The 12,676-nt window shown below is 36.0% G+C and overlaps 1 protein-coding gene across 4 annotated transcripts in view; it reads right to left on the reverse strand.

Annotated features, from left to right (window-relative positions):
• The window catches only part of LOC102243187 (PWWP domain-containing protein MUM1L1), a 26,059-nt gene extending 16,849 nt beyond the window's left edge, over nt 1-9,210 (reverse strand). For 2 of the 4 annotated variants that reach the window (XM_014542592.1, XM_005869864.2), the window contains exons 1-3: nt 9,124-9,164; nt 8,304-8,403; nt 6,631-6,815 (exon numbers count right to left, since the gene is read on the reverse strand). The gene's annotated coding sequence lies outside the window, so the exon portion shown is untranslated. Of the gene's footprint in view, nt 1-6,630; nt 6,816-8,303; nt 8,404-9,123 lie in introns of all 4 variants that reach the window. The other 2 variants (XM_014542593.1, XM_014542594.1) reach the window with 2 other exon arrangements.
• Nucleotides 9,211-12,676: the final 3,466 nt, after the last annotated feature.

The following is a 12,676-nucleotide window of genomic DNA, read 5'->3' on the forward strand; positions in this document are numbered from 1 at the left end:
CCTCCAGGCCAATTGGCTGTGAGGACCAGCTGTGTCTACAATGGAAGAGCTGCCTGTGCAGGAGACACCCTTATAGGGCAGGACTTGCTTCAGTGGGGCTTTGGTGCTCACTGAGTCTGCCCCTTGAGTGTGTCACTTATGGATGTGAAGAGTTGTACTCTGGTATGGCATCACACTGAACACTGGGTACACTGGCTTTTGTATCTCCAAGGAGGTGCAAAGTCAACCACTGCCTGGGGCCACCCAGCAGGAGCTACAGAGAGATCTGCAGATTCCTCCTCTTTGTATAAGGTTTGGAAGTTCCCAAGCGAGGCCCAGCTGTGAAGCAAGGCAAGCTGCTGCTGGTGCTGGCCTTGGGCCTTCTTTTGATAGCTTTGGGGCTCCCTGACCCAGCTGCAGCTTGTTTGACAGGTTTTAGGCTGAGAAAGGATAGGGCATTCATATGCAAAAGCTGCTGTGCACAGCTGGGTGGGGTTTTAAATTGGGTGGGGCAAGGCCTCAGGGAATCTCCAGGGCAAAGAAAACAGCAATGGCTGCCAGTCAGCCTTGCACCAGGGAGGTCCCAGCATAGGAACAATGACCACTGCAAGCACTTCTGTCTGGAAGAAAGCCATCCCCACAAAGCCACCCCCACATTCCTGCCCCAATGCCAGACGGTCCAGTTTCTCCCCATATGCGTCTGGGTCCCCCAGAGTCTTGCCAAGCACGAGAGCTCAGAGCAAGCAGGAGCTTGTATCTCCCTCCCAATTAAAAAAAGCAGCACACCTGGGTGCCAGCTCGTTTTGTGCCTCCACACCTCCTACCAGTCTCAATGCACTTTCTTCTTTACCTCTCTAGTTGTAGTACTTCCACTCAGCCAGCTTTCCCGTGGTTCTGGATGATAGTTGTTCTGTCTTCTAGTTGTAATTTTGATGTGGTTGTGGGAGGCAGCAAGTACAGGTGTTTATCTATGCTGCCATCTTGGTTCTCTATCAAATGAATACTTTTTTAAAAGTTCCAATGGTGTTAGTAATTAAGGATATGCAAGTAAAACCACAATGAGACACCACTAACATGTTTATAAGAATGGAAAATGTTAAAAAGAGAAAAAACCCTGACAGTATCAGCAGTTGACAATGATGCAGAACTATTGGAACTTACATATTGCTGATGGAAATACAAAATATCACAGCTACTTTAGGAAACAGTTTGGCTGTTTCTAACATAGCTAGGCATACAATTACCATATGTAACCCTAAGATCCTACTCCTACATACTTACCCAAGAGAAATAAAAACTTATATATAGAATAAGACCTGTTCTGGAATGTTTATAACAACTTTAATCATAATCAAAACTATAAATCTCTTGGTGAGTTGATACACTAATTGTAGAATAATAGAACACCTCTAAGCTATAATAAGGAATAAACTTTGGATACATAGAACAACATGAGTAAATAGCAGAAACATGCTAACAAAATATGCCAGATGCAAAAGTCTATACAGTAGGTCCTTGGGTTACTTCGGAGATCCATTCCTACAGTGCAATTTTCGCCATAAGTTGGAACCCACCTACATAAGCACCTACGTCACTCACATAGAGCACATACACAGCAGTAATGTAGTGAGGCAGTAAAAAAAAAATTAAAAGAAAGATAACAATGTCTGACCTTTACTTGTGGTAAATAAATAATAAAAAACATAAAGCACATATGTCAAAACGATGGAACTTTTTTTTATAAATAAATGAGAGATGGCGACGTAACCATGAAACAAAGTACGTCGAGTCTGAAGTAACTCGAAGATTGTCTATATATTGTATGGTTCCATTTATGACATTCTGGAAATGAAAAACTAAAGGGACATAATTTAGATCAATGGTGGTCAAGAATCTGGATATAGAGAGTATTCATTCCAATGGATCAGAGGGAACATTCTGGAGTTATGGAAATATTCTATAATTTGACTGTATAGGCATACCTCCTTTTATCATGTTTTTTAAACATTGAAGGATTGTGGCTAGAAAGTCAATTAGCACCATTTTTCTAATAGCCTTTGCTCACTTTTTGTCTGTTTCGCATTTTGGTAATTCTTCCAATATTTCAACCTTTTTCATTTTTATTATATTTTTATGTTGACTTATGATCAGTGATCTTTGATGTTACTGTTGTGTTTGTTTTGGGGCACCACAAACCATGTACATCTAAGACAGGGAACTTAGTTGATAAATGTATGTATTCTGACTGCTACACCGACCTGCCATCCTCCTGTCTCTCTCCATCTCTTCAAGATTCCTTAGTCCTTGAGACACAACAATATTGAAATTTGGCCAATTAATAATCCTACAATGGTCTCTAAGTTTTCAACAGTAAGAGCTGAACATCTCTCACTTTCAATCATATGTTAGAAATGATTAACCTTAGTGAGGAAGGTATGTCTTATTTTAAGAAATTGCCACAGCCACCCCAATCTGTAATAATCACTACCCTAATCAGTCAGCAGCTGTCAACATCAAGGCAAGACCTTCCACCAGTGAAAATATTATGACTAACTAAAGGCCAGATAATGGTCAGCAATTTTTATAATAAAGATTTATTTTTATTTATTTATTTAATATATTTTATTGATATTTTACAGAGAGGAAGGGAGAAGAATAGAGAGTTAGAAGCATTGATGAAAGAGAAACATTGATCAGCTGCCTCTTGCACACCTCCTACTGGGGATGTACCCGCAACTAAGGTACATGCCCTTGACAGGAATCAAACCTGGGACCTTTTAGTCCACAGGCTGACACTCTATCCACTGAGCCAAACTGGTTAGGGCTAATAAAGATTTTTAAATTAAGGTTTGTACATAGTCTTTTAAAGAAATAATGCTATTGCATACCTAATAGACTACAATATAGCATAATATAACTTTATATGCAGTAGGAAAACAAAAAAATTGTGTGATTCTTTATATTTGCTTTATTGTGGTAGTCTGAAAATGAACCTGCAATATATCTGAGGTATGCCTGTATTTGTTGTTACATGACTATATACGTTTGTCAAAACTCATCAAACTATACACTTAAAAGGGTGAATTTAACTCTGTCAATTTTACCTCAATTATCCTGTTAGAAAAAGCACCCAGAATCAGAATATTACCTATATAAAAAATTGTATTTTACTGTGGGAGTAATAGGGTTACATATAGAAATATTGACTTGCAGTTTGGATCAATGATTGCCAAAACAGGTCAGGGGTACCATAACGAATGTGTGAAAAATATTCTTTGGAGTATACAAAGAATATATTAGATATTCATTTTTAATCTCTCTAATTAATTTTTATTAACATCTATTTCTGAATTTGCTTTAAAATGTTAAGTGGGTACTTAAGACACCTGACTTTTGATGCAGTTATATAATTCTTTCTATAAATTATCTTCAGTAAGTATCTCTTTCATTGAAAGTTCATTAACACAAGACAAATGTCAAAAATCTAAATGACATCAGCACCTTATAGTTTGTGAAAATTATCCTCATTAGCAGAACCTTTAAATACAGTGAAGTTCTCACATGCCACTCAACCATGTGAGCAAAAGAATAGGAAGGAGTTGAAGCCAAAGTGCTGTAATCTGGAGATAGAGTTCAGGTTAAGAATATGTTCCCAGTGAGAAAGCAGAAGTCAAATATCATATGAGAGACAATGTTATAGAATAAACCATTTATTTTAATGATATATTTTTTAGTGTATAACATCCATATGAAAGAGTAGAAATGGTCTAGTTAGAATACTTTTATCATGAGGGAGCCATGATAATTGTAAAGCAAGGAATCTTATATCTTAGGGTTATTAAAAAATAGTCCATGACCCCTAAGGCATAGGCACAAGTAACTAAAACTGGCTATAAACAAACTTGAAACCTTATTAATGTTCACTGGCTGAAAATCAGCCTACCTGAAGAGGAAGAACCTCAGAATAAAACTTACTAAGGATGAGCATCCACCATAGGAAAAAGGCAAGTCAGACAGTGAATCACTGCCAGGGCAGGAGGGACATATAATCTCTGTTCAAATGTGTATGGACATGAAGAGAGGGGAAAAGAAAAATAATACCTACCAGTGACCTAGACGTCACAAGAAGATAAACCTGCCATGTTTGGAGATTTTGTGTTCTAGTAATTCTAAAGCCTACACAGTGCCAATGGATGAAGCTGCTAAAAATTAAGATTCAGAATGATGGAATGGGAAACATTAAAGTAAACAAAAGAAAAGAAAGGCTGATGAGGACCTTACAACTTCATCATCACAGCACACAGCAAACAAAGCTTTACTGCACTATGAGTATTAAATTAGAGAGATTAAACTGTAGTGTTCTTCCCTGGATTAACAAATAAAGAGATTGACCTCTATGGGAACTGTTTTGGGGAATTTAAAGAAAAAGGGACTTCCTTCTTGTCCTCCTTCCCCCTCATGCCCACAGCCATTCTCTGTGATACCCATAGAAAAGATCCAGGCTGGACCAAAATTCTTCCCCTCACCACTCTGAATAAAGGTACTTATCAGTTCTTTAGTGAGGAGTTATAAGAAACTGTTTTTCTTTTAATTGAAATTTCCCCATTACTTTACTTCATTACCATATTGCCCATATACCAGGATAAGATGTGAGATTATAGTTGTTTTACTCTTTTTTTCTTTTTCCTTTTCTTGAATTTACTGGGGCAACACTGGTTAACAAAATTATAAAGAATTCAGGTGCACAATTCCACAACACATCACCTGTACGCTATATGTGTGTTCACCACCCCAAGTCAAATCTCCATCCATCAGCATGTCTCCCCCTATATCCTCTTCCACCCCAACCCCTGGTAATTACATACTGTTGTCCATGTCCATGAGTTTTTTTTAAAAAATTTATCTTTATTATTGAAAGTTATACAGATGTACCCCCTTTCCCCATTGACCCCTTCTAGTCTTCCCACTCCCTCCATGTACTTTTCTCTCTTTTTTCTTTTTTGCTCAGTCCCTCCACCCTCTCACCCAGCCCCCTAATCCCTACCACCAACAGCTATCACCCTGTTCTATCTATGAGTCTGTCTCTACTTTGCTTGTTAGTTCATTAGATTCCATATATGAGTGAAATCATATGATACTTGTCTTTCTATGAATTTATGAATGGTTTATTTTATAGCATAATGCTCTCTAAGTCCATCCATGCTGTTGCAAAGGGTAAGATTTCCTTCTTTTTCCAGCTGAGTAGTATTCCATGGTGTAAATGTACCACAGTTTTTTTTGTTATCCACTCATCTACTGATGGACACTTGCGCTGCTTCCAAACTTTAGCTATTGTAAATAATGCTGCAATGAACATAGGGGTGCATATATTCTTTTGAATTCATATTTCAAGATTCTTAAACTGTTAAAGACACAGTGTCTAAACTTCAGAGTTTCTCAGACAGCATTATGGCAAGGTTATATGTTAGAATTTCTCAAATAGATTGATATACAAACATGGATTTGGGACCAAGTTCTAAATTTACTAGCTGACTGGAGAGACAACTGGTATACTGATATCGAAATATATTACAAGATTAAAATAAATTTTAAAAGGTCAGCAATAGTCTAAATGTATAATAAAAACATATATGAATGTAAGAGGGAAGGGGGGAAGAAGAAAAGAAATTCAAAATGAACCACTGAAGATCTGATTGGTACATCTGGATATAGACTAGAAATCAATCAGTGAAATCTGAATCATCTAGAAAAATCTTTAGGTCATTGTTCTGTGTTTAACTGCCTTGTTAACCACACACAAAAAAAATGTTAGAGGTCTTAGGGTTACTAATAGTTTCTCCTTTTGTGTTTATATACATTCTCCTTAAAACTTGCAAGGAAGCTTTAAAATAATTTTGAATTGATGATACTAGAGGATACTCACTTAAAGAAAAGGTAAAGAGAAAAGAGAATTAGTAAAGCAATTTCATCTGTTAAACATGAACAATGAAAATAGAGACTATATACAATAAGGTTAATAAATACTGAGCACCAAAGAAACATTGTGGTTGGGGAAAAATATTTAAAAATTAAAGGAATGAGAAGTAGTTACGTAATACCCCAGTATGCAGGCCTTATTATAGCTATTAAGTATAAGAAATGAGTGTGTAGGAGATTGGAAGAGCGGAGATGTTGGTGAGTACGTCAGGGGGACATCATTTATGTTATTGGATACTTTAATACATTGGAGCCTCTCAAGATTTATTCTCAAGTAATCTTTTAACTTCTTAAAACTGCCCTATCTACGCAAGGCAACCACAGATACTGGGCTTAGTGTCTCCACTCAGACAACACCACAATTACCTCATTAAGAGGATGAACTTAGTGGCCAGATATTTGGACACAATGGCTACCTATTGAATAGGGTACTTTTCAAGGATTTCTTCAATCAGGCAGTTGGCTGTTACCTACAAGTCTTCCATAAGTAGACATCATTATACCCATTCATATAATTTCTTTATAGGAGTTTAACATATTTAATTCTTTCCTAACTCTAGAATCCAAGTTTTTTTTTAATTTTAAATGTTATGGCTACTAAGCCAGAATCAAAATAAATTGTACTCTATAGTCTCAACTTAACCATGTTTTAACATGGAATGGAAAAAGCCTTACCAATGTCACATGGATTGTGGAGAGTCTGTCCCTGTGATCCTGTTGTTTTGATTCTCACTCCGGCTGCTTGTCCAGCAGGGCCTTCTTCCTGCTTGAGGCTTCTGTTGTTGCACTGCCTTTCTGGGGCTCAACTAGCTTCACATACAGATTCACCAGGTAATGTGCATCTCTTATATTAACCTAGGCTGTCCAAAAAGAGGCAGGGAATCAAAACAATTCAATGGAAATGGTGTGGAGAAACTTCCTTACCCCCCCTCGGGCCCCCCCAAAAAAGAAAACTTCAGCAGGCATGTCATTCTGAAACACAGGGAGGAGATAAAAATCTCATCTGTGATGTAGATGTCATGTTTATTTTCCTTTTTGTTTTTATTATTTGAAATGCTCTCTGTGACACAGTTTGGTCACATGTTTGGTTAATTGGTTCATGCTGAAATCATTTCTCTTAGGAAAAGTGTGAGGTGGGGATAGGAAGCAGGGAAATAATAACTGCCTTGCGTGCTCTGTAGGCCCAATTTGATGTAGATATATTTTTAAGGCTTTTATTTTTCTTTTAGTTCTCCCATCAGTCCTAGTGTGGGGATTTTTATTCTAGACATGTACAAATTTGTAAACAGAACTGTAGTCACACTCTACATGTCATTTCATAGTCTGCTAATATAAAATATGTTTCATGAATAACTTCAAATATAATTCCCCCCCTAATTTGTTTGCTCAATTCATAAAATAGTTGCCTAGAGAAAACTTGGAAAATCTGGCAGGTGCCATCTTGTGACCAATTACAGAACTACACCCTGTTACTACCAGCTCTTTATGGGAGAAGGTTGGGAACTACATCCTGCCAAGACAGCAATTTTCTCAGGCTTCTAGAATATACCATGCTCAAATTTATAGTTTTGTTATGCATTGCACAAAAAATGGAATGCTAATGTCTATACTTCCAATGGTCTGATAAAAAGAAAATGGCATGCTTGTGAAAATTGAAAAGATAAAGATTTATTTTTAAAAAAGTATAATTCTGGAAAAAATAATCAATATTATTGTCTTCTGAGTACCTTTCCATATTTTTTCTTTACACATATACACGAATGCATGTAACTTCAGACCACCATTTTACTGTGTTCAAGCCCATGGTTTGAAAGTATTTTCCATATTAATACGTATTTTCAATGTAATTTTTAACAAATCAGTTCAAATATAATTCCCCCTAATTTGAAACATTTTATGCCAATTTTTGTGATAATCTTCTAGAAATGACTAAATATATATTAAGAATTATTTTTAAATAAATAGTAAAGTTTCCTGTCTCTCCAACCACACAAACAATCCCATTAATAGGTATCCTTATATTTTTTCTTATTTTGTTACACAAATTTCATTAACACAGTACTTTATCTTTAAATGACATATGTGGTACTTGCCATTCTACAATTTTCACCTAATACAATTTTTCAGACATCTTTTCAAATTACTATATGTTCATACTTCCATTTGTCAGCTATATAACATTCAATTGTATGCATTGCACCATGCCACATAATATTTTTTTAAACTGCTAATAAAAATGAACCAGATCCTTTCTCTGTCTCACTCTTAAACTTAAAAGATATAGGAAGATTTTATTTATTTATTTATTTATTTATTTATTTATTTTGCTCACAAGGGCTATACCATACCTGTGAGTCTGAAAGAATGAGTTGCAAGGAGGACACACGCAGGGCTATAGCCAACACAGCAACCAGGTTATGCGCTTGATCAGGTCCAGGAAAATTTCCACTATTGGCAAAAGACAAGGGGGGTATGTTTTCAAGTCTGTGTGTATGTGTGTCTATGAATGTTTATGTGTCTAAAACCAAATAGGTGCACTGTTTCAGCTTCATCTTGCACTTTTAGTGATAAAAAAAAATGATCACGAAATAAAACAACTTGAAAAATGCTAAAACTGGTTAAAATATATTTTGAAACCTCCAGTAATATGAATGCTTTAGAGATGCTGACTGTGAAGAGGGCATTCTAGTTCCCTGACTAAGGAAAATGTATATATTTTTTACAAATGCTATCACTCAACAGCATATCTGGATCCCTTCTATGTTCGTGTACATTTATATTTCTATTTGTATGTGCTAATCACTTTTTGTTTACATTTTTCTATCAGTTATCTTTGTGTAGAATAATAAATGTTTAAATAAAAATATAATAAACTCTCTAATGAAGATAGAAACATGGGATGTCGTGTAAAAATTAACATGAACAGCATGCCTCACTAAAGTCTTAATTTAGAAGCTGTAATCTGATCGCCCATTCCCACACTGTGGACTTCAAAAAATATCGGGAGAAACTAATTTTTCAGGGGGTTAAGTCTGTCACAATAACAGCAATTCCCCCCAAACTCTATTTCATTCCCACCTCTTGCTGACAACAGTTTTTTTTTTCCCATCGTAATACCAAAGCCCGAAGAAATTCCCAGAAAATAACTCGCTTTAAGACAGCCATTACCTTGAAGCTTCTTGTCAGCTGCAGCCTCATGAAATGCAGCCCCTCCCCCAAGACAGGCCAGGAACAGCTCACTTCCAAGCTTCGGAGAGAATGCTCCGCCCCCTCCCTGTGATGGGGAAAGCAGGGGGCCTTTCCCTAAATTAGAGGGAGGAGAATCGCCAAGTCAACTGAAATTCACTTAAAGGGGAAAAACGGTCATTTTTAAAGGACTTCAAAGCGAAATCGCAACATGTATCTCTTTAATTTCCATTCAAAACACAGGGGTAGGTGATTTCCTGAAAAGAAGTAGCAAAACCCTTTATCATACAATAAAGACCTAGTTAAAAATATCTCTTACATATTTTTCTTGCCCTTTCGACACTATTTTACAAAAGATGTTAAGACACAGCTGCTCAAGAATCAGGGGGAACACTTTGTAAAGTATATTATTGTGTAACCCTATGCTGTACACCTGAAACTAATACAAAATAACATTAAATTTAAAAAATTTAAATAAAAAATGTAAAAAAAAAGATTCACTAGGTTCTTGTTTGTGATTGCAGTAAATTGATGCATTATTTTGTGGAGAATTAAGTAGCTACAATTTTAATTCTTCTGGCCCTAGGACATGATATGCCTCTCTTTTTACTCAGTTTATCTCATTCATCCTTCAGAACATTTCATAGTTTTCATAGTTTTTTTTCAAGCAAAGTAATTTCTTTTTTTCTTTTTTTAAATATATTTTATTGATTTTTCACAGAGAAGAAGGGAGAGGGATAGAGTGTTAGAAATATCAATGAGAGAGTAACATCGATCAGCTGCCTCCTGCACACCCTCCACCTGGGATGTGCCCGCAACCAAGGTACATGCCCTTGGCCAGAATTGAACCTGGGACCTTTCAGTCCGCAGGCCGATGCTCTATCCACTGAGCCAAACCGGTTAGGGCTCAAGCAAAGTAATTTCTAAACAAAAAACATCACTCAAAATCTTTATAGAAAATGGATATCTAAATATACTGAAATTGAAAAAAACTGTGGTAAAAATACAGTTAACCAAAGTTAAAAACAGAAGAACTTGACAAAACCTTTTAATTTTTAAAAAAAATCTCTAAAGTAGCTCTTAACAATTTGTTAAGAAATAAATAGCAAAGTTAAAAATGAGTAAAGGACATCCATAGTCAATTCAGAATGTTCTGAAGGCATAATTCTTCCCTGCTATGGATATTCTCTGTGAGCAAACTCATGTAGTACAATTACAGGTAACTCTGTTCTTTTTGTACATTTACAAGTCTCTAGGCTATTTGGTAGATTTGTTTAAATTTGATGTTATAAGACCCACTTGAATCTTTTGCACCACTTGAATCTCAGGATAGTCATTGTCCAACTGAGCATTCCCTTGTGCAAAAGCTAAGACCTTGGCTTCTATCTGCAACTTATTTGTTTCATATGAATTTGCTCAGTGGAGAAAGGGAGTTGTTATTCATAGGGGCTCTTCAAAACTCAAACATTCAAATAAAGATTAAAACCAAGCAGTACATAAAAAGTAATGACCTTCCCTAATAATCAAAGATATGCAAATATACACAAGATTTTATTTTTCTACCTAATTTGACTTACCAAGAAACAATGAAATGATACAATGGTGAGTTAGCAAAGGAGTGATGAAATGGGCACTTCTCATGTGCAAGGTCACAAAGATGTGAAGAGGGAAAGACAAAATCAAAGCCAAAGTCTCTATCTGACTCCCAAACAGAAGGAAGTATTCTCTTTTCACCAGAACTCGCTGACTCCTGGGCTTGGAATCCTGTCTCTTTGGTAGAGTCAAGGATGATATATCATTCATCTTCAGATTTTGAGGACATTGGTGAATGTAACGTCAGAGTGAATATTGCTTAATCTCATGTCCCTGATGGTGAGCATATTGGTGAACTGCAACCATCTTCATTAGTAACTACCTTAGTTATATATGAACTCTCTATCTTTCACATTCCCTCACAAAGTTAAAAAAAATTTTTTCTGCACTATTCTTTTGCACCAACAATATCTGCATGACAGCATTCACTTGGCTATACGGTAGTTATGACATGTGTCTTTGTTTCACAGGACTTGGCAGTACTTTCCCTTTCAGATATAGCTATTCCTGGAGAGGGGCTGAAAAACATTTGTTATGCAGAAAAATGCCAGTTTCATTCCATCTCATTTAAAAATGGCAACTCCTTGTTCTTGTGCATTTGTTGTTTGCAATTGCTAATTCAATATGGAAAATTTTTCTATTCTCTTCTGTTGAGCTTTTTGCTCACAAAATGCTCAAGAAATTAAAATTAAGTTTTAGATTTCTATTGCCTTAAACTGCCAATGGATCATTCTGAGCATTTGTTCTCTAAGGCTAAGAGATTAAGCAATACAAATTAGTAGTTGCAAAATAGCCACAGACATGTAGATTACAGCATATGGAATACAGTCAACAATATTGAGATAACTATGTAGTGGGTACTTAAAGCCAGAGGGGACCACTCTGTAAAGTACTTGACTTTCTAACCACTTTGCTGTACATCTGAAACTAATACAGAATAATATTGGATGTCAACTGTAATTGAAAAATAATAATAAAAAGAAAACAGAATCATTGTAAGAAAAGATAATGTTGAGCTTAAAAACAATATAAAATGTAAATAAAGTTGATGAGGCCCTCACAACTCCATGCATTATTAGAATGAACTAGTAAACATGACTCCTATCTCCTGTCACCTGACTATTCAGGTTAGATAAACAGATCTGCAGTATGACACAACTCTTCCTGTAATTAAGAAATGAAGACAAATAAACATGTCTGCCCTGGGGTCTCTAAAGAAAGAATCCAACATTCTTTCAGAGACATATAACAGAAGGGTCAGGGTACTTAAAAAATTATTCCAGTGACCAATCTGAATAAAGGACACCTTTGATGAGTAGGTAATGATTTCTGATAGCAGAACCCAAATGCCCGGCCTTTAAGAGTTTGTTATGGAGGCATTATGACAGAGTTGCATTTCTGAAGTGTTCATATAAGCAGGCAGGAAGACAGTTCTAGGTTTGAGACCTTTATTATCTCAGTGGAGAGAAAACTTTCAAATCACTGACAAGGATGCTGAGTTGTCTTCTTCTCACACTATATAGCATAGTTAAGAAAGATGCATGAGTCACTTGCATCAGAGGATATTAACTTAGATTGTCTAAATATTAAACCATATTTAGTGGTTCAATAATAAAAAGAGTTGAGTATCTGTCTAAGTGTGTAGTAAGAGACAGATAAGACAGGAAGAATGGGAAAACGGGATAAGAAGTCCTAATTTAACTATAGAGTTATTAAATTAGCACATGTTAAATTAATGCATCTGGATATAGACAAGACATCAAACAAGACACAAAACATGGTGGAAAAATCCTTAGGTCACTGGTCTGGTTTTAGCTGCCTGGTTTTCTAGAAAAGCAGTATTTTGAAGATCCCATAACTCATTAGGGCCAGTAAATGGTTCTCACCTGTTGTATCCTCTTCAGAAACTTCACAAAATAGCTTGAATAAAGTGTTTGCAAAG

Source organism: Myotis brandtii, unplaced genomic scaffold, assembly GCF_000412655.1.
Source record: "Myotis brandtii unplaced genomic scaffold, ASM41265v1 scaffold305, whole genome shotgun sequence".
Classification (NCBI taxonomy): domain Eukaryota; kingdom Metazoa; phylum Chordata; class Mammalia; order Chiroptera; family Vespertilionidae; genus Myotis; species Myotis brandtii.